The sequence below is a fragment of the Pithys albifrons genome, chromosome 6 (assembly GCF_047495875.1).
Source record: "Pithys albifrons albifrons isolate INPA30051 chromosome 6, PitAlb_v1, whole genome shotgun sequence".
NCBI classification, from domain to species: domain Eukaryota; kingdom Metazoa; phylum Chordata; class Aves; order Passeriformes; family Thamnophilidae; genus Pithys; species Pithys albifrons.
In genome coordinates, this window is record NC_092463.1 from 46117452 (window position 1) to 46138028 (window position 20577).

The following is a 20577-nucleotide window of genomic DNA, read 5'->3' on the forward strand; positions in this document are numbered from 1 at the left end:
GCTCTGGTGCACGGCTCTCACTGTCCACCTAGAGGAAGGTGAATTGTCTGGGGTAGAACCAGGTGTGTGCCCTCTGCTGAGCAGTTGGCACCAACCCCAGGTGGGACTTGTCCCCTTCTCTTCTGCCCTCAACATCAGAGTGGGAAGCAGGAGGCCATCCAAACCCTTCCCATCCTGCCCTGCACAGGCCCAGAGCCAGTAGTGGTTGATGCATATGGGTCAGAGAGACCTGAATCTGCAGAGAGCCATCATATCCTGGTCTGGTTCAGGGCCCATGGGGACCTTGACCCTCCCCCCATGTTGCCTTAGCCTAAATCCAGAAATAGTAATGATGACAGTGCAGGTGGATATTGGCCTGTCTGTTTAATGGTGACCCTGTGTTACTCTGGGCAGAGGTGCTTTGGCTTGCATTGTTGGCAGCTGGCAACAGCGACACAGAGAGTACAGATAAGGTTTGATCTTAATGCACGACAGCCCCAGGGTCACAGCACCAAGCCTGACAGAGTTCAAGAAGCTTGGACAACACTCTCAGGCACATGGTGTGATTCATGTCCTGTGTAGGGCTGGGAATTGGACTCAAAGATCCCTGTGGATCCCTTACAGCTCATGGTATCTTATGATACTGGCACAAATTTAAAGCAGTATAATTATAGCTAAGTGTACTACATCAGATTTGATTGGGGTTTTTTTCACTACTAAAGTCAAGTAGCAAAATTCTGATGTAAGTGTAAATGCTGTTAATGTGTTTAAAAGTTACAAAGAATGCATTCGTGTGGTCAAAATAGTTTTTCTTGGCATGGTGGCCTGTAATTTCTGAAAGCTAGATTCAGACCCAAAAAAAATTCTCCCAGCATTCTGTTTTACAGTTTCTCAGTTACACGTTAATTGGGTTATTCTTCAGTATTATATATATGTGTCATTTAGTTAAGAATATTTCATTCACTTTTAGATAGAAAAGCTATTAAAAATACTGAAATAGGAGATTGTCTTCAGTGAAAAGGACAAATATGAGCCACTAGATAGTGTGCCAATGACTTTGGAAAATCACTAAGATCAGTAAGAAACTGTGGTCTTGTAACTGAAATATTTATTCAAAATTGTGCTGTTCTGAAAAATTTAATCTGGAAATTGCAGCAATTAATAATTGCATTGAAGAATGAGTGGGATCTAGTCAAGACAATAATTTATGCACTGTAAATGTAGGAAAGACTTTGTTAGATGGTGTTAAGTATCTACTTAGCATTGAAAATCAAGTTACAGTGGCAAAAGTTGAAGTACATCCACATGGAAACAACAGCTGTGTGATGAAGAACATCTTGAAAAGTGCAAGGAATTAAATCTTTCAGAAGAAGTTGAACACATAGATTCAGCCTTGTCTGGCTTCAATGTGTGTCCACTTTCTTCCATAGCAAAGCTTCATAAAAATTTCAGTTTTCCAATTTCAAACATTTTCTCTCCACAAGGAACAGTCAATGAAAATGTTGAAATTATGCCAGCAATATTAAGTGAAATAGGAATTGCATATATTCATGTTATTTGTGACTTAAATGCAGGAAATTTCCACATTAGAATTTGTATATGGGGTCCACATAATGTTTAAAGTCATGTCATAATATTTATTCTAAAACAAATGCTAGTGAATATAGAAATAAATTTCTTGTTTATATTGTTAGAAATCACATGCACTGTGGACATAAGATTCCAACTGCTGGAGGTTTTGTACTTGTTATGAGCTGTATTTTAAAATGGCTGGGTAGTTATTTTGCTCATTAAAAGCCTTGTTAAACACCCACTTTAGTTTTACATATTACTGTCAACTAATAGATGATTGTACAATGTGAAAATAGGATATTAACTTCTGTTCTTTAGTTCCACAGCTGATACATTTTTCATCTTAAAAGTTATGGTCCAAATGAGTAAAAAAGTTATTTATTTGCAACAGTAAACTCTAACTTCTATTGCTAAATCTCCATGGGGAAAGTATTTTTGTCAAAGAAGCTTCCCATTGCTTGCCACATCTGACAGTTTTTCTACACAGTTTGACGTTATGTTTTCTAAGCTGGATCAATTACTATCTTGAAAAGTCCACAGCATAAAACTTCTTGTGGGGCTCACAGGACCAAACCCACTTGCTTAATGCAGGCCATCCATATGTGGAATACCTGAGTGTCCTTGCATCTTTCTTTATGTCTGTAGAATATAATCAGAAGAAATCTCCAAATTTTAAGTTAGCGCAGGGGCACTGAGGTTTCCTTTGAGAAGGAATGTAAATGTTTTGACAAACAATGCTGGTCCGAGTTTTGAAAATCAAGGTCATTTAAAAAAAGCCCAAAACTCACAAAAATCCCTTAGTTGATTTTCCTGTGCAGTGTCCCCGAGAGGTGCCAGGCTGAAGCCAGGTGTAAGCTGCAGGGTTGCCTGTGCAGGAAACCTCCTATCTCAGCAACCACTGCTGCTCTACCCAGCCCAGCTTGTTTCCCAGTGGCATTTCATCCTGAGGTGCTGGAAGTGTGTTGTTGACAGTTACCTTATATTTTGGTTTTCTTCCAGATTTCAGGTTATGGTTACAGTTTTAAAGTGTGTCTGGCTTGGAAGGTTGTTTACACACATGCTCAATGTTGTCAGTAGTTCTTTAATAATTGAGACCTTCAATCTTTTGAACGGTTAATAAGATGTAAAAGACTGGTGGAAACCTCTAGGTAATAAAGGTTTTTAAGCATGTCTGTTAAGATTTAAAACTTTGTATTTCAGGCTGAGGTAAGAGACAGTAACATTATTAAGAATAACCAAGACAGCAATTTTTCAGAGTTCAAATGTTGATGACTCTGGTTGCATTGCACAGTGTAGCACAGGAATCCAGATGTTCATACAGAAATTATTCCAGCCCTGCGGTAATTATATGCAGTAATTGATAGCAAAATTGTGCGTTAGAGAAAATGAAGTAATTTGTACCATGCTGTCATGGAAAGTCCCACTTAGAAATGCCATATCAAGAATAACAAGGCAGTCTTTTCCTTGAACTCACATTATAAATTTTATCTAGCTATAGTGCTAACTTTTATATATATTATACATGTATATATATTTCAATATATTACATGTTACTTTCTATTCAACCTCTGGAAATGAAAAACAACCTATATGAAGATTACTTCATCCAAAGTGAAAGTCTCAATTCAAAAGCATAACTAAATCAAATGAAACATGAACACTTACAATGGCATGTTGGGGACCTACAATGTTAGATCGCAATAGATGCTTCCAAAAAGATTAAAATTGAGGGTCAGAAAGAAAACATTTTAATGCTTGATGATCCATTTCTTTGAGAGATTCCAGTCTGTGATTAGGAAGCTTTATAGGACAGGTGGTATTCTTGTGAAAGCCTTTATATGCTTAGAATTACAGTGTCTTAGATTAAACTAATCATTACTTATTTCAGGTTATCTGCTAGTTGGAAGTAGGTACTCAAATACTGTGTATGAACACTGGTGGCACACAAAACCTAAAACTAGTTTGTCTAATTCCTGAGTATCATGACCAAAACAATTAGCTTCAGTTTGGTACAGTAAAAATGTAACTTATCTCTAGTCTGTCATAGTATATCATAGATTCTTAATGTGCAATTTCATGTGTTTATGCTCTTAGGCAGCAACAGGGGGAGATGAGCCAAAGGTAATGTAGATACCACCACTTAATATTTTACTTCATTTTATAACTGCAGAATTACTAGGCCCTCCAGTGCAATAAGAATGATGTAATGGATATGTTGAAGTTATTGAAAGCTTTTAATATAGAGATTACTTTCCATATAAAACACATTTAGCACAAGCCCCTGCATACATTTGCATTTACCCTTGTTTGCCACCAAGTGACACTGTTTCTCTATAAATGAAGAGCAGCATTGCGTGCTATGGGTATGCTTTGGACTTGGGATTCAGAATGTCTCAATAACATTTAGATAATTAATGTGAACTTGAAGTGCCATTGGTTGTTAAAAGAAAGTGGTTTCTGAGGTCCTAAAGTTAATGCTATTTAGGTGGAGTTACACATTTTCTTTTAACAATCAAAAAAAAATTTGAGTGTAGTTTTGTTTTAATTCACATAAATGTTTCTTTACTTAAATATAGCTTCCTCAAAAATATTGTTTACCTGCTTTATTACACTATTTATTATTTTAATTTTATATGGTCTTTTATTTAGATGGCAGTGCGACACCAAAGCCATTTAACATTAAGCCCCATACAAGCAGAGATATTGCTCTCAATAGCAACAGGTGCTGACTGTGACTCAGCAAATGCTGCAGGTGTGGACCCTGTTGGCTTATATTTGGCAGAAGCCATCAGAAGAATAAACTAGGCATATCTGAGTTAAAGGTTATGTTCCTTCATAAAATTCAAACTGTCATTCATTTGCTGCAATGCTAGGGAAGATAAGGCTGGCAAGGAATGTGCTGGCGTATCTTTTTTAGTTTTTATTTGCTCAAGCTTTCTTCTTTTTTTCTCTTCACAGCAAGTAAAAGAATTAGGATAAGAAATTAAAAGTTTCTAGGGACTATTCGGCTTTAGAGTTAAGTTGTCCTTTGGTTTCCTTTTTTATTTTATTTTTTTCTTTCCTTGGATGTAAAGGAATGAAATACAAGTTTAAGATTCATCTTGTAATCTTACAATGACCAGTGTTTGCTTGTTTCTGCATAAGCTTGGGTGCTCATGTATTTTCTGCAGCTCCTCACCAGGAATTACACAAGGACTTACTCTGACAGCTACGGCTTTCACCATGGGGTTTTAGTAATTTTTTTTGCATAAGCACTAGACCTCTGTTCAAGTTTCTCTCACAGAACTGTGGAAATTTGTGAAATAAAAACTCAGGATAAATACATTTGTTTGTTCCTGTTATCTTTCTTATCAAAATCTATTAAGTCTATGGCATTTGAATCTACATGTACTAAATGTCATAGGGTAAATGCATCCTCTGCTCAAATTCCCAGCTGACAAAATGATGGTGGATTCCTCTGTTAGGAGTATTTTCATGTGGTTAGATTTTTATTCTTGTCTTTTTTTGCAATGAGAAAGACATTGATAGATAGATTCTAAGTCCTTCATTGACACTATTTATTCTAGAGCAGGTATAGATTCAAATCTAAATTGTAGGAAAAACTGCTACCAGAGGACAGACAGCCTCAGGGTTTTTGACTATTTTTTTAAAGAACAAAAGAAGTTGAAAATACCAGTTTGCCTGCATGCTTAATTCAAGAGACATTTATGCACAAATGAAGCTTTATACACTGTGTGCTGATCTGCTCTCTTTGGGTGAATACCTTCTTCCCAGATGTGGAGCCTCGTAATACCTGTATTGGGGTAGGTTTTGTCTGTTCCACTTGTGACCCTTTGTATTTGGTGTTATGTAGATAATGTTATTTCTGAGAACCATTTTAAGATTCTTTTGGGGTAGAGGAAAGCATATTGATTTCTACCAAAAGAAAGGGGATTTTTTATTAGGATTTTTTACACATTTTTCTTGTAATTCAGGTTTCTTAGTATCAGTTCAATTGTGCTGTTGATTTGCCTCAAAAACATTTAATTGTCTAAATTAATTGACATGTTTATAATCTAATTAGCATGTGTTTAGCCTGTATTTTTTGACGCTAATGGAATTTCCTTACTAGTATTTAATTGCAGATAATTTTTAAATAAGAAGCAGACACAACCCCAGTGTAAAAGGTGAGAGAGCTTTGCAGCTACACAATTTCTAAGTTGGATGACTAAGAGCAGCAGCAGCAGCTGGTGGATAGAGGGAATTTGTATGTTGCATATTCTTTTTCTGGTGGGTCTCTGAGGCCACACTTTTTACGCAGCACCAATATTGGTGTAAAAAAATAGAAACAGTATTGTTTCAAAACTATAGAATAATTTTGTTGTATTTTTGTATTTTTTCCTAATTTTTCTTTTACAAGCTGTGTAGCTTGCCTTTCATTTTAGGAGCTTCAAAGTCTAAGAAATCACGTAACTGCACAAAATCTTAGTGTCTTAAATTGTAAGTGGTAGCTTATCAGCTGATACATTGGTATGAGCTTCACGTACAAAAAACACAGTATTGTTTTTTCCATTAGTTCCAGTATTTGAAATATGTTATTTTTTACTCAAATGAATCTAAGGATTACCTCTGTATTATTCTTACATAAAGAAATTCAGGAATGTCTTTATTTTATAGAACTTTGGATTAAAACTAGAGATGTGTTAATTGAATAAGAATTTTTATTCTTGGAAGGTAGTACTGAACTCTAAATTTAATTTCAGAAAGTTTTTTTACTTGCATGACAAGTTATTGTAACACAAAGTCAAACAATAAAGGGGGGGGGGGGGAGGGTCAAATCTTTCTGGCTGACCCATGTAGCAAATGCAAAGTTTGCTCTTCTGGCAGTGACACTGAACCCTGCATGAGTGAGAAGGAGGTTGCTTTTACAGTTCAAGACTGACTTTATTACTGGAATGAAGAATAACATGTGGTCTAATTTTTCTGTGTATATCAAACTGCACAACCTGGGCAATAACTTAATCTAATACACATGTCATGTTTTGTAAGTTTTAAAGTGATAGTGAGAAGTCTTATCTTCCTACTCATGCTTTAAGGATATGTTAATGGCTTTGTAGTTCTTTTCTGCAACTCTCCAGGACTCTTTGTATCATTTCAAGGTTGTACAAGATGATGATCTAATTAGAGTTGGAGCTTTGCCACATCCAACAAGTCAAAGCTACAGCAGTTTTTGCTCAGTATGCAACAACTAGTTCCCAAATCAGATGCTCATCTGCAGTTCAGCTGGTGGGGTTGTTGCTGTCTAAACACCCCTTTCACTGCTGTAGTTGACATCTTGTGGAACATAATAGGTCTTGGTTTTCACTGATTAAAAACTGTGCCCTGAATAAATACTGCACATAAAGGATCTATAACCTCTTTAGCCTGCCCTTTAGTAGTCTGTGGCAGTGCAAGCACTTGGGACCAGGTTAAACCTGCTGTTGCAATCCGGTGCTGATTTCAGTGAGTGAGCTTTGTACTGGGACATTAATAAAACAAGATACATTGAAAACTTCTGAGATGTATTCTAACCACGGAGGCAAGAGTTCTTTCTTCACTGAATACTTTTTATTTCTAGTGAAAGCAAAATCAGCAGTGAAAGAAAATGAGTGTCAAGAGAACAGTAGATGGGCCCTTTAGGTTATTCCTTAAACTTGTGTTGCTTTCTGCAGTACAGCCAAACCTTAGTGTTCTGGAATCTTTTCATTCCTCCTCTCATATGCAATGTAATTCTCCTTTATCCATGGGTTTCATGCCACCAATAGTGAGAGTGGAAAGTCAGAACTTCTTTGTTAAACATTAAATCACAGTCATTCAGGTGTTTAAAAACGTTTCTTTGGACTTCTCACAATCTAGCCATTTTTGTTTAAGGCCTGTCTTGATAGAAACCCAGAAGCTTTCTAACCAAAGACTGGGTAAAGGAAACCAGGAGAAATTAAATGTCACCATAACAAAGAATGTAATTGCAAGTGCTCAGAATGCCTCAAGATTTACTGTGAGTGAGTCAGATGAACTTTCCTCTTGTCAGTTACTACCTTAACATTGACTTTATTCTGGAACTAGCAAGAGCTAAAAATAAGCACTTGCCTTCTTTCTTTACATTTCTCATTAAAAAACTTTTTCAACATAGGAGGCAAAGTCTTGTTCTTGTCATTTCTTTAAAGAACTGAATCTGGCTGAAGTGGGTCAGCTAAAATGATTTGTGCCTGTGCAGAACATCAACCTGCACAGAGATTCCATGGAAGCAAAACCTGTCCTGATTTCTTGGTTTATTGATACGGATGGTCTTACTCTGAGTGTCCAAGACAAGCACATCTGGAATAAATCCCTGGTGGTATGGATCAAATGGCTTTTCAAATGTATGTTTAATTTAAAATTTATATAATTTTTATTGTAAGTATTATACATTTACTAGGATAAAATTATGTGGTTTTTTATTTGCAAATGCACTGGTTACAAAAATCTTGAGCAAACTACATGAACCATGAAATTAATGAAGGAAACAGCCCAGTATTGACATCAACATTCAAAGTGTTACCAAAATTGAAGAAAGGTGGGTGACTATTTGAAAATAACACACATAATTCATTGGGCTGACTTCATTAAATGTTTGTATAACCATTATCCTAAGTATCTAATAAATAGGGACTAAAAGGACAGATGACTTATATACAAGGAATCACTTCACATAGCATTTGCCATATGGTTTCTATAAATTAAAAAATACCTAAAGCTGAGGCTGTAATTATCCCTTAAGAATATAATATGCAGAGTTCAGGGATATATGTATTAGTTCTGCTTAGGAAACAACAGTTACTTATGTATTGATCACATATTCAATCTTTTTTCCTTCTTAGCTATTTTGTATTTTTCCTTCAGTTTTTCTGTTCTTGAATTTTTCCATGTGCAGGCATTCATTTCTGACAAAACCTTGACCAAAAAAATATTAAGAACAGCATGTGATTAGTTTTTGTGATGTTCAATTAATAAACATGTTTATATCAGTGCTTCTTTCCCATCTCTTCTTCCTTTGGTCCAGCTCCTGTCAATTTTATTTGTCTTGACAATTTGGATTGTAAAATACTCTAGGAAGACCAATTATCTTGATGTTGATATGATTTCTAACATAGTTGCAGCCTGATCTCTGTTTTAGGTTGGTTTATAGTCATTTACCTAATAAACAGAAGCACCTGTTAATAAGCAATTAAAATTGGTCAAACCACTTTTAAGTTGATTTTAGGGAGCTTTGCTCCTGGCTTTAAAATTTTCAGTTTCCATACAGGATTTTCTTTGCTTCTCTGCATGAACTATTACCTTGAAATTCTTAACTTAATTTCAATTTTTAAAATACTTTCTGGTGATTATTTTTAATATACTTTAATAATTTCTGCTGTTGGTAGTGTATTGATGGGTTAGATGGTGCCAAGTTATACCTCTGCTTGAATCACACAATCCTGTAATGGTATTAATGTCACAGAATGAGTTACAGTGTTAACAACTGGTGATTTCAAGAGTTTATTCAAAGCAAAGCTGCGAAGGTGCCACCCAGGGAATCCTTGAGGCACATGATGCTGTTTCCTGCAACTGAATTTACATTTAGTACCTCCTAGAGCCTGACTTAACCCTTTGAGCACCTTTGCTTGGATGTGAAGCAGGATCTGACTCTTGTGTGCAGATGGAGTAAGAGGCTTGTTGTTTAACCTTTCTCTGTCTGCACGTGTTGAACAGAATTGGCATAGTTTAATGATGTGATGAGAACACAGTCTTTCATGAGATAAATGAGAAAAAGCTCAGAAGCAATCTATTAGAAGCAGAAGCTATTCAGTGTAGAACAGTGAAATTCCTACAAGGATGTATCTTACCGTAACAGTGCAGCTACTCTGATTCAGCTCTGTGTGTTCCAGCTCTTAACTCAGTTAGCAGTTTGTCTTTCAGATTATTTTCTAAATTTAAAATGGAGATATTTCATAGTGGTTTCTTTTTCTCTGTCAGGCAACCAGCTGTGTGCATGTCTTGGGAAGAAGTGAAAGCAATACATATGCTTGTCTCGTGCTGCAAGCTGGAGAGGCAGAGAGAACAGGTTGTTCCAACTGTCTGTTGAGCAGATGATCATGGAGGAATTTGGGAGATGTTTATCCCAGATCCTCTGTACATAATTAAATCTAAAGAACTGAAAGTTGGATAATGTTTAATGTATTATAAAGCCAATAACATATTGATATGTTGCCATGGTCTCCACAATTTTGCTATTAAATGATCTTACTTTGATCTTTCGGAGGAATAATTTCATTGACTTCAGCTGAATTCTTTCTGAATGGTGCTAGTATAAGTAAAACCAGCACCACACCCTGCATTTTCCCAATAACTTAATAATAATAATAAATTACTTAATACTGCAGAAAGTTTAGTATATTTTTTACTAAAACAGATTGTAATTAGGACTTTCTGGGCTGATTCTTCAGTCTTTACTTGGACTTTAAAGCAAGTTTAGTTTGAAATTATTTTATTGAATGTTTGTGGGGAAAGATTTAGTAAAAACTGAGTCAGGATTCGCTATCTTAATTTGGGGGTTTTATGAATTGTAATACAATTCCATTGTAGAGAAATCTACTAAGTAATAGACTAATATACTAAGTTTAGCTTTGGGTCTTCTCTGTTTTGACAAAAACATTTATGTTGTCTGCAAATGTAGTATTTTTTTGAAAACAGAGCAATATTGTCAGTATGCTTGGTATTTTGTGTTGGAAAAAAAAACCATAGAAGGCTTTGTTCAACGTTATATTTGTTAGACATATGGGCCTCTTAAAGAATAGGAAGATGATGACCCTCTTTTTAATCCTATCGTAAAGTACAAGAGTTTGAGTTTGGGAAATATTTTATGTACATAGTGTTTAGGATTGAAATTTCCTGAATCCTACATTTGCAATCCAGTTTCCCTTAGTGGCTGGAATAGCTTTTGTTTAATTATTCATTTTTCTTATGTGGACATTTTCTCTGTGACATTTCTTCCTCTTCTCACCGTTAGGATAGTAAACTATCAAACAGAGTAAACTATTTCCTGACATGTTTCTGGAAAAGGAAAAAAAAAGTAATTTTCATCTAAACAAATTGACAGATAATATAAAAATTAATGCTTTTTGGGTTTAGAAATTATGCTAAGTTAAGCATAAATTGTGCATTTATGCTTAAAATAATGAAATTATTCTCTGTATCGTATTGACACATGAAAAATTCTTGTCAGTATGGCAGATGAGATTGCATGCTATTTTAAATTTTCATTTAATATAAGGGAGAGGTTTTTATTACTGGTAGTTGATATGTAAATGGACTGCATTTTATATCTTTGTTTTCAACAACTGCTGCTGAGGTTTCCTGAAGGCCACAGGGGAAAATGGATTCTCAAAGTGCTCTGTAAGTCATATGGTACCATCTGTACATCACAGCCCTTCCTGAGCCCTTCAATTCCTAAGATGATTTCTTTTGGTTTTGGAATTAATACCCACATAAAAGCATCATCTTTAAAAGCATTTGTCCCCAGATGGGGTTACTATAAGCTTATAAATCAGAAGAGCCCACAGAGGCTGTAGGGTTGGTAGACACTCCCCAAGGTAACACAGCCTGAAGAAAAGCCTGTATTGCTAAATCATGCTGTGAACTCAAATCTTAGAAATCCGCTCACTGGAATTCACGGTAGGGTTGAGTTTCAGTAAGATCAACACTAGTAAATAAGGTGCTGGGGTTGGGACTAGTGACAGACATGGACTAAAAGTAGAAATTAGGAATAGAAATTAAAAATAAAATTTAAAATTATTGTAGGAGTAGAAAAAGATAAATACGTTGTAAGAGGAACTGTTAGAATTCTTGAAAAACTGAATTTCATGTAATACGATATCATCTTCAGATGCACCTTAATTTGAATACACACAGCAGGAGACCATGCCAGAATATAAAATGTCACATTACTAAGCCCAAAAGAGAGATGAGCTTAAATGAGGAGCGGAAAAAATTAAGAAGAAAAACCATAAAATTTGACTAGTGGTGGTGGGAAAATAATAAAGAAGGAGGAAAAAGAATCATGAGGAAAAATTAAAAGAAATAATATAAAGTATTAAAATTTAATCAGAGTGGCAATGGTAAGAGATTTCTATTGCCAAAAGTAAAGAGTGGAAGTACACAGGAGAGATACAAATAGCACAGTAAGGGAAATGAATGAAGATACAAGCTACAGCTTTGAGCAACATCCCTAGGCCCTCATCTCTGGCAAAAACACTATAAATAATGCTGAGACTTTCCCCCAGGGTGCCAGTTAAGACACCTTGAAGGGTAGGTTTCTACTTTTCCCATGTAAATTTTGAAGTCACTGTATAACTGAGATGGGCGTAAATAAAATTAATATCTATTTGATAAAAAATGCAAGGCACTAGAATGTGTAAGAGTTTACACTGAAGCAAGAAAAACCCAACTGCTGGATGTAAAAATCTGAAATTAATGATCTTTTTCATTATAGAAAGCTAGAACTGGTGTGAATTAACATTTTTTATGTTTCACATGGTATAAATTCAGTCTGTGAAAACATTCCCAGACGTAAAAACACTCCCAGCCTCTGTGGAGACTAGGACTGTAATTATATTCTGAAAACAAAAAAATAAAGACAAACCAGTATTTAGTAATATGTAATGTCATAGACAAGCCTGGCAGAAGCAAAGTCTATAATTGTTAATAAGCTGAAAAAAGAGGGTTATATATTCAATAAAAGAAGCTAAAATTAGCTCTTACAAATAATGTTTTTTACAGTCAGTGATGAAATTATTTGAGAACAGCACTTACACAGTCATGTATTTCTTCCTGAAACAGAGAGGTAGGAAATATGTATCTGTTTTTGTAACTAAGTGTAGCACTTTCGTGCTAAAGAAAAGTTGGTTTTCTAACAAAAGTGCAAATTGTTGTGGGGGAAAAGGCACCAGAAATCCAGGCTTGACGATGTGAAGAGGTTGACAGCTCTACAAAGAAGATGGAGAAGGAAAACTTTGACTGAACAGAATCAGAACCTGTAGGTACTATATAAAGGGAGAAATAGCCTTTCAAATAAATTGATAATTTCCCTTTCTGTTTCATACAAGGATTTTTGAAATGAGATACTAATGAATGGAACTTCTTCAAATGACTTCATGTCAACAAGAAGAACTAAGCAAAATTGCCTTCAGTCACTGCTGCTTCATCTAGCAAAAGAAACCATGGACCCAGCAAATAAATATAAAAAGGAGAAGGATCAGTAAGAGATGAAGCATGGATAGCTCTCTATAGCAGCTACTGTGCTGTTCTTGGTTCTTCTTTTAGGAATATTTTATAACTTGTTCGGCTTCCAAATATGTGTATCAGAAACATATGATATTCATGTTTCTGAGGAAACTGTGAGGAGCTTAAAATGGGCATTGCCAGGCATTCATGACACCAGGAACTGCTTCCATTTTAAGCTTACAGACAAATTGCAAAGATCGTTTTGGAAATGGCAATGTGTCAGTCTCATCTGAAAATAAAAAGTAAGATTTATCTTTTAATAACAGGTAAGGATAGTGATTATTTTGGTGGGTACAGCTGCAAATTTGTTTAAAGCAAATACTCTCATCCAATGAAAATTTTTCTATTTCAGGTTTGGCAAAATTGTAGTCAGGATCTTCAGTACAAAAACCAGGGGTCAGCATATTAAGATTATTTCAGGGAGGTCTCTGAAATTCACAAGTTCAGACACTTCTGAGAGGTCTCTGTTGGCTCATAATCACAGAGTTCAGCTGAGGGATATTGTAATGTGGTATGTGAGAACTTGTTGAAGGGTATGGATTGGTACTCCATGACATATTTACATAAAAATTGAAAGCTGCTATTTGATGCCTTCTCTATTACTTAGGTTTGAAGTTTGTCCCTGTTTGATTAGACAAGGTGCTGTCAAACTTAGTCAACTATTCATAGGGTTCTTAGGGATTGTTTTTCTTTCAATGTGCAGATTAAAAAAAATCTGACACAATGTGACAGGAGACCCCCTTCTCTTTTTTACACTTCTTGGTCTGTTTGAGAAGCTGACATATATGGACAGAAGAAGAAAAGGGTAAATATCAAAAAACCCACAAATTTTAATAAAAAGCAGCAATCGGAGGAACATAAAAGCAAAGGGAGATAGGAGAGACACACCTCAGGAAGAGTTGGAGTAAAGTAACAAGGGGTAAGAAATGGCTTCTAATTCTATGTTAATTTTTGCATTGGTTTGAGGCAAGGCATGGCAAGAAGAAACATGTGAATTATATGGTGAATCAAAAGGTCATCCTCAGTTACCAGTATTGGTTCATATTTTACAGCTCTGAAAAATCTCTGTACTGTTCTAGGGAATATTAGAAAGTATATTTGTAGTAGAGAGGAGGATGTTCGTATTATTTTATAAAATGCTGATAAATCTCCATTTGGAATACTGTGTACAGTTTCAGTCATCTGTGCTCACGAGAAAGAAACTTAATTTGGAACAGATGCAGTCCTCAAAGTCTCCTGGGATGAATGAGAGAATGGAGTATCTGTCTTTAGGTGGAGAGAACAAAGGAGTTTGATTTAGTCTAAGCAAATTAAGTCTAAGAGGATATATGATTCCTCTTTAAAACTAAATTCAGAGGATAAATATTGAAGAGGGATAGAAGCTGATAAAGGATACATACCACTTAAATTTGGAATGGAAAATAAGTTTTCCTAACCATTCAAAGAGTGAGGTTCTGAGACGTTCTTCCAGATCTGACAGTGTGAGCCAGGAACTTAAACTATTTTAAAATGGAAATTCAAAAATCATGTAGTTTAAATATATTGCCTGTTTACCTGTGGTACAAGGTTTTGGGTATCTATATATATTGGCATATTCAGGGGATTCTGAAGGAAAGACAGTAGGTTATGCCATTTGTCCTCACATGAATCTCATACTTCATGGCTTTTAGTAGTCACCTATGGCACTCAGAAAAATATTTCTTCTCCTTGATATGTCATTCTTAGGACACTTAAGTACTGAACACCAACAGGTGTGAGGCAAAATGCAGGCCGTGTGTGTTCTCCTTCCTAGAGATACTAAATAGTTCTGCTTAAAAGCTTAAGTTTTAATTGGTCGAACAGTCTTTCAGATCATGAAAAAATTTTCAACTACATGAGACAGAGATATTTTTTTAGATGCTTTTCTATGAGGATCATCTTTTTTTAATGTTCTGTCAGTTTAAAAATTTACTTGCTGCTCTCAGTATCAGATTCTTTCTGTAGCATGATACTGGTTTTAATCTCTAGAATCATGCATGAAATAGGCAAGAAAGTGCTGGAAATTGTTTGGAGAACATACAGTAAATGTTCTGTGGTTTGTTTCACACTGGACACAGACATTGCTTATTTTCAATAAGGAACTGGGTTTGAAGATCCAACGCTGTGTGCCTAAATTCCACACCAATGAGCTGCACGAGGCCTGAGCAAGTAGAGCAGAAGAGCTCTGGTTATTGCAAGATCAGCCTACAGTCTGCTTGTTGCCAGACAAGTCCATACTGGTGAGGTAAATATGATGTCAAACTAGGAATTCAAATCATTAAGCAAGGATCAGACACAAACATATCTATGAAGTAGCTCAGGAAGAAGCAAAGCCTGAGCTCAAATGCAGCTCTTGAGTGAAGGGAGGAGGCCACCAACAAGTGGTGGGGTGGTGAGGGGAGAGATTGCATCCTTGCTTGGGAGTTTTACCTTTGTCAGTGAGCCCAGTAAGTCAACACCTGCCTTTTCACTATCTTTTCAGTCTTCACCCAAAGAGAGTTAGAGATACTCCCTTTTCCTTTTCAGTATTTTTAATCTAGGAATTTCTCCTTTTACTGTCCTATTAATAATGCCCCACAGTAAGTTTGGACATTCCATTGTCCGCAGTGTCTGATTCTTTCTCACACGCTGTTTCACTAATGCTGGCCAGGTCTGGCCTTCTGAATGCATCCCTTAACAATCAGTATTGCTGAAAGGCATGAACTTTGTCATCATCATCACCATGGCTAGGCTTTGCGAACGAAGATTTGAGAAGGGCACTACCCACGCTTGCTGCAAGCGTGCTGGTGGCTAAAAAGGCCGATACGGGATAGGCAGGTCCGGTCACAAAAGGCACAGCGAAACGTCTCCCTAAGTGACATTGGCAAGGAACGGTTCATTCTGTGTTGTCTTTTCTCCTCAAGACTGACTCTCTGTGCATTCTCAAAGGAAGCAGCAGCGTCGTGAATGGTGTGTCTCCATGAATCCCGATTGGAGGCCAGAGTGGACCATTGGTGGCAGTCAATATGGCCAAGGCTGAGGTGTTGTTTCAGGGAGTCCTTGTATCTCTTCTTCGGGGCTCCTCTCTTGTGGCAGCCAGTGGCGAGTTCACCATAGAGCACAATCTTCGGGAGGCGGTGATCCTCCATCCTGGAGACGTGCCCTGCCCAGCGCAGCTGCGTTCCCATCAGCATGGCCTCAATACTGCTGACCCCTGCCTGTTCAAGAACAGACACATTGGTCACATAATCAGACCAGTGGATGTTTAGGATTGAACGGAGGCAGCCCTGATGGAAGCGTTCGAGAAGCCACAGGTGGTGGCAGTAGATGACCCAGGATTCAGACCCATATAAAAGCGTAGACAGTACAATGGCTGTGTAGACACTAATCTTTGTACTTTTCTTCAGGTGTTTATTGGACCAGACTCTTTTGTGGAGTTTTCCAAAGGCTTTGTATGCCTTTGCTAGCCTGTTGTCTATCTCTGTCAATCTTACCATCTGAGGAAATGATACTTCCCAGATAGGTGAACTGCTGGACTGACTTAAGCTCTGAATTGCCTATGGTGATGTGAGGATGATGGAAGACTTCTTGAGGTGCAGGTTGGTAGAGAACTTCCGTCTTCTTCAGGCTGACTTCCAGCCCAAAAAGCTCAGCAGCCTCTGCAAAGCAGGATGTTAAGGGCTGCAGAGCTGCTTCTGTGTGAGCAATGAGGGCAGCATCATCAGCAAAAAGTATCTCACGGACAAGGTGATTCAGGGTCTTGGTGTGGGCCTTCAGTTGCCTTAGGTTGAAGAGGCTTCCATCAGTATGATATCAGATGTAGATGCCGTTTTCTTCATTGAGGTCTGCTGTGGCTCTTTGGAGCATCATGCTGAAGAAGATTGTGAATAGAGTTGGTGCAAGAACACAACCTTGTTTCACACCATTGGTTATTGGAAAGGGCTCAGAGAGTGCATCGCCATATCTGACTTGTCCACGCTGATCCTCATGTAGCAGGATGATCATTTTGAGGAACTTGGGGGGACATCCTAAACGTTCCAAGATCTGCCCCAGGCCCTTTCTGCTCACAGTGTCAAAAGCTTTGGTGAGGTCAACGAAGGTTACATAGAGACCTTTGTTCTGTTCCCTACACTTCTCTTGCAGTTGTCTGAGAACAATCATCATGTCTGTGGTGCTCCTATTGGCTCTGAAACCACACTGGCTTTCAGGTAGAAGATCTTCTGCAATAGTGGGTACTAATCTGTCCAGAAGTATTCTTGCAAGGATTTTACCAGCAATGGAGAGCAAAGTAATACCTCGGTAATTTGAGCAGTCTGATTTTTCTCCTTTCTTCTTGTACAGTGTGATGATGACAGCATCATGGAGAACTGGTGGTAGTTCCCCTTGTTCCCAGCAATGCACAACAAGCTTGTGGAATTTGGCATGGAGTGCCTGACCTCCATGCTTCCAGATTTCAGGTGGAATTCCATCAACCCCAGCTGCCTTGCCAGTTTTCACCTGTTGTATGGCCTTGAGTATCTCTCCCATAGTAGGGGCTGCATCCAATTCATGTTTCACTGGTTGTTGTGTAATGTGCTGAATTGCTGAGCCTTGAACTACATGGTTGGCACTGAAGAGAGTCTGAAAGTGCTCAGACCATCGGTTCAGGATGGAGGTTTTATCTGTTAGAAGCAGTTGACCATCTGCACTGAGTAGGGGGCTTTGAACCTGGTGTGTGGGTCCGTACACTGCTTTCAGGGCCTCACAGAATCCTCTTTGGTCACCCAAATCTGTGCATAGTTGTGTCTTTTCTGTTAGGTCGAGCCACCATTTGTTCTGGATGTCTCAAAGTTTCTGTTGGAGCTTACTGCATGCAAGACGAAAGGCGGCTTTTTTATGTGGCAAGACGGCTGAGCAAGGTGTGCTTGGTGAGCAGTTCTCTTCTTCTTCAGCAATTCCTGGATCTCTTGATTGTTCTCATCAAACCAGTCTTTGTTTTTCTTGGAGGAGAACTCTAGGGACTCTTCAGAGGACTGCAGGATGCAACTTTTAATATGTTGCCAAAGCGCTTCAGGAGAGAGATCTATGGGATTATCTTTAAGTCTAGTTTGAAGGTTGCCCTGGAAGCTGTTTCTCACTGTGGCTGTTTGAAGATTGCCGACTTGGAGCCTCCTCCTTGGAATGCCGCCTCTCTTAGGTTTGGGCTTGAAGCGGAGGTTAAGTTTGCAGCGCACAAGGCGGTGGTCTGTTTGACATTCTGCACTCGGCATCACGGACATCACTGACATTTCTCTGTTGTACTAAGATACAGTCAATGAGGGCCAGTGCTTGGATCGAGGATGCATCCAGGTTGTCTTCAGGCTGTCCTTCTGTTGAAAGACAGTGTTGGTGACGGTGAGCTGCCGTTCTGCGCAAAACTCTAGCAGGAGGCATCCATTGTCGTTGCAGTTTCCAACGCCATGCTTGCCCAGGACTCCTTTCCAGGCTTCAGAATTCTTACCTACTCTGGCGTTGAAGTCACCAAGGATTATGATCTTATCATCTGCAGGAACATTTTGGGTGAGGCGGCGCAGGTCTGTGTAGAATTTGTCTTTTTCCGCTGGGTCAGCTTGGAGAGTTGGGGCATATACGCTAAAAAGAACAACATGTTGCTTGTTGTGTAGAGGGAGGCGTAAGGACATAATGCGATCGGAATGACCTGTGGGCAGATTTTCAAGTTTGGAGGCAATGGAGTTTTTAATAATGAAGCCAACTCCTGAAAGGTGTCTTTCGGTTTGGGGTTTGCCTGACCAGTAGAGTGTGTAGCCAGCACCATGTTCTTTAAGGCTGCCTTCCTCATGAAGACGAACTTCACTGAGAGCAGCAATGTCAATGTTGAGCCGTGACAGTTCGTGGGCAATTAGAGCAGAACGACACTCAGGACATCCACTATCCCCAGTATCAAGCATGGTTCTGATGTTCCAATATGCGAGTGTTAGTTTGAGCACACCTTTGCAGGCAGGTGTATGCCTTTGAAATCTCTTTGTTTTTGTTTGACCGCATGGAAGATGCCAGTTGGCCGCGGTTATCCAACCGGGTGTGGAGATGAGCTTTGTTTAGGCTACTTTTGCTAGGCCCCTCTCGTGGAGCAAGCAGTGCTGTCTCTAGAAAAGGCTGCTTGGTCATTCAGGATGCTGCCGCAAGAGACTGTCATCTCCGGGGTCAAGTCTCTAATAACCTATATCCTGAACCGCCTGCATGCAGGGTTGGGTCTGCGGCTTCCAGCTGCTTCCTATCACCTGCCGTTTTCGACCCACACCTGTCGCTACAGGGCTTTGCAATGTGGGTGAACCCTTCAAGCCTGCGCAATGTATTTTTTAGGTGAGGCACAGCGTGCGCAGAACTGGCCCCACCCTTTACTTCTAAGGTTCATCTGCCACGGCCTAGCGAGCTTGGACGGTGACAGCGAATACCTCAGGATGTAGGTTTGGTTAGAGTAGCCTTCTCTTAGATGGATGGCCTTACAGGGATAAACGAGCTCCATCTGCCCGGGTTTGGGGTTGGAGTTGTCCTTCTCCTAGGATGGTTGCCAGACAGCTGGCGAGCCCATCCTGCCCGTGGACACACTTTGTCTGACCCTTCAGTTGAGACCTGTCTGGCATGGGAGACCCTACCGGCGGCACAAACCACCTCCAGCATAGCTCTCAACCTCATGAGGGCATGCAAGTGTCCCCGGAGAAGATGAACTTTGTACTGATACAAAATTATTATATTTGCTGCATTCTATTATACTGCATTGATCATGGTAGCAGTCATTTCTTATAGGATGACAAAACTCTACTGTCATCATTTCATCCCTGTGTTTAGGTGATGTTGGTTTAAGTTTTCCAGTTGCAGGAATAATCTAAAAAAAAAAGAAAGAGCAGGGGGGAGAAAAAAGGAAGAAAAAAAAGAATTGCCATACCTGTTTAGTGACAGTTCAATGTATGTCATTCTGTTAAGCTACTTGTGATCAATTGATAAAGCTCATGGGCATCTTGGCACGTAGGGTCTTCATTCCAACTGTTGCAGTGTGGCAACCTGCTGTGGCATGTTCTATGTTGCTTATTCACTATAGTGCTTTTTTAAAATCATATCTATGACTAGTTAAGCTATGTCAGACAGGGCTTTTGAGAGGTGCTAATAGTTAAAAAATTTACTAATTATTTGCACACTACAGACAGAAATTATGTGGTTTGTGGCTAAGGAGCTGGAGAGGGACTTCGGAGATCCAAGTTCACTTCTGTGCTGTGCCACATGCTTCCAGCCTGGTCTTGAGATGTTCACTGAATTTCCATGGCTTTGATTCAGGCAAATTTGAGTGAATACTGAATAATAAAGTCAATCACATTGTCAAGGACCTTCTTGAATTAGGACTCTTGGAAATGGGCTGACACACTCCTACCTCCACCTTGTTTTCCTGCAGTCTGTCAGTTATGAGTCCGTAACTCACCCCAAGCCCCTCCATTTGCTTCAGCAAGCTCTGAGTCAGGCTTTTAGAAACAATAAGGAATACCAGACCCTGAGCTGGTATCTCACAGAATGCCACTCTGGGCCTAGCTGAGGCCTCAACTATAACATAAATTATATGTATGAAAGAAGAGGTGTATAGTTAATTTGCAAAACCCAGTAGCTATCCTGTAACTATATGCCAAAATAATGCTTTCCTAAATCTTCATTACAGAGTGGATATTTGCCATTCAGTATTACCCACTT